This window comes from Rhinolophus hipposideros, assembly GCF_964194185.1.
Source record: "Rhinolophus hipposideros genome assembly, chromosome: 21".
Taxonomy (NCBI): Eukaryota; Metazoa; Chordata; class Mammalia; order Chiroptera; family Rhinolophidae; genus Rhinolophus; species Rhinolophus hipposideros.
In genome coordinates this window covers 50,134,775-50,137,634 of record NC_138067.1, presented here as the reverse complement: position 1 = coordinate 50,137,634, position 2,860 = coordinate 50,134,775, and positions in this window count along the sequence as shown.

The following is a 2,860-nucleotide window of genomic DNA, read 5'->3' as shown; positions in this document are numbered from 1 at the left end:
GCTGGATTTCTTATGAGACTGAGGAAGCCCCTCATGACTTCCTGACTCCTCAAGTTTTCTGCAAAAACTCCTCTTGGAAAAGCTAATTTCTCATGGTTTACTAATCGTTCTTAAGGAATGACAATGGTGAGTACTGTGTTGGTTATGCTGTTGTAACTCCTGAAGTTATTGAAGCAGCACCTTTGCCCCTGGTTACTTCGGCATAGCAGAGCTTGCATTTTATCAAAGGGTAAAGCTGTCGACATTTATACCGACAGCAGATATGCCTTTGGGGTGGCTCAGGACTTTGGAATGCTATGGAAACAGTGTGATTTCCTTACCTCCAATGGAGATAAAATTAAAAATGGTCCATATGTACAGAAATTATTAGATGCTATACTTTTACCTGATGCTTTAGCCATTATTAAGATTCTGGGGCACTCTAAACTTGATTCCCTGGAAGCCAAAGGAAGTCACCTGGTTGACATTCCTGCTAAAAATGCTGCCCTTAAAGACATCAACAGTAGTCGGGTCTCCGTCATGGTCCAGAGAGAAGCTTCTCCAGCTGATGACAGAAAAATTGGCCAGAGAAGTAAGAAGAAAAACAACTGGAAATCCAACAATTGTTGGTTTAATAAGGAAGAAAGACTCTGGTTTGGATCAAATAACAACGCAGCCCTATTAGAAAGTTTGAAATTCCCACTTTTAACCATTGTACATGCATTGAACCATTGGTTTACTGACAAAAGGGTAGCTTTCATGCACCAATATTGGTGGGAAAATATTAATAAGGCCACAAAAAGTGCCTACCTCAGGTGTCCCACCTATCCAAAGTATAACTCAGGGAAGCCTATTTGTACTGCCCCTGGACATTTTGAATTGCCAAATGGACCCTTTCAGGTCAGGCAAATAGACTTCATACAGCTTCCGCATCTCATGGATATTAGTATGTTCTAGTCATAATATGTGTGTTTTCTCACTGGACTGAAGCTTTCCCTTGCAGACAAGCTACAGTATCCAAAGTCCTGTTAGAAAAGATTATTACTACTTGGGGAACTTGAACTCCACAGTGATCGAGGAACCCATTTCACTGGTCAGGTGCTAAAACAAATCTGTGCTGTTTGGTCAGTCCTACAACATTTTCACTGTGCTTACCATCCTGTCTTCAGAATTAGTTGAACGCACTAATGGCATTATTAATACTCAATTGACAAAATTTATGGAAACTTCAAATACCTTGGCCAAAAGCATTGCTATTAGTCCTTTTAAATCTCAGATCTAAGCATGAGATCTCACCTTTTGAGATAATTACAGGACACTATGCATCTGGCCCCTGCCTGTCTTGATCCACAGCTGGTGAAAGGAGACATACTTGAATATTGTAAGGGCTTAATTGATCTATCGACAATAATCATGCTTTAATCAAACAATCATTTCACCATACACTCTGGGAAGTGAAAAACTGAAAATTCATGCTTTACAACCTGGAGATTTTTATTGGAAAAGAAACCTCAAAAAGGATTCCCTCCAGCCACGCTGGAAGGTCCCTTACCCGGTACTATTGACTAACCCCTGTACTTTTAAACTGCAGGGAGCAGACTCTTGGATACATGTGTCACACCTAAAAAAGACACCAAACCCTGACTGAAAAAAAGTCTGGTGACCTGAAACTAAAACTGTCAAGATTTAAAACAGATGACCTCTAAGGAACTTGAGTTCCTGGTCTGTGCCTGCCACATAAGTTAGGTTGCTATGTTCTTTTCTCCCCCACTTTCTTCCACCTGCCCCTCTCCACTCCAGTTCAAGCTGTTGTTCCTCAATCTAGTTGTGTAGGACACAGCTCCCTAGCCCATGCTGGTACTATGAGCCTTGCACTCCCCCCAGCTGAGGCAGTTGGTCGCCATCATTGGTCAGCCACTCACAGCAGCTCACTGGAGCTCTTGTCAGCTGACAGCAGCCCACAGCAGCTCATGATGGCTGCCAGCACTCATGCTAGCCACTGGCCACTCATGGCAGCACACACAGCAGCCCGCGGCAGCACACAACAGCCCTCAGCTGCTTATACCAACTTCTTGCTGCTCATAGGAGCCTAGCCCCAGGGAGAGCTATTGTTCACAATCTTAGCTGTAGAAGGCGCAGCTCACTGGCCTATGCAGGAATCAAACTGGCAACCTTGGAGTTAGGAGCACGGCACTCCAACCACCTGAGCCACGGAGTCTGCCCCTCTATGTTCTAATTCTCTTTTACTTTGATCTATTTAAGCTCTGCTTCTGATGCCGGTGGACACTGGACACCTGTTGTTTCCTGATCCATATACTCTTCCCCATGATTTAAGAGATGATACCCAAAAGAGGCCCTTCTGACGACGAGAGACAAAGCTAGACACTGGAAAACCTGAGACTAGAAGACCTGCCTGTTGTTCAGTGGTGCTTTTAGAGAAAAGATCTTGAGCAAGAGAAGGGGAATGTTGAAACTAAACTGACATCTTAAGATGCTTAACCTAGACGTCATCAAAATGGAGGCGTGAGGTGAGCCTCTGTACAGCTCCCCTGGAATTTACAACTAATTGAACAACAATAACTCCACAAAGGACTCCCTGCACAGCAGACAGGCAAGACGAAGAGGCCCACTACTGAATTCACCTAAAGGTGGGCGAATCGCAGGAGGGAAGGGAGAAGTGCGGAGATGGAGCTGTGCGGGCACAGGACGCAGAACTAGCTCAGTGCTCTGAGCTCGCTACATCCCGGAACTACCACAGCTGCGAGAGAGGGAAGAACTCGGACTGCTAGGGCTCCGCTTATGGCCCACAGGACTGAGGGGGCAGCATATAACACGTCTGAACCCAATGCTCACGGCAGACCTCAAAGAAAAGACTGAAGGA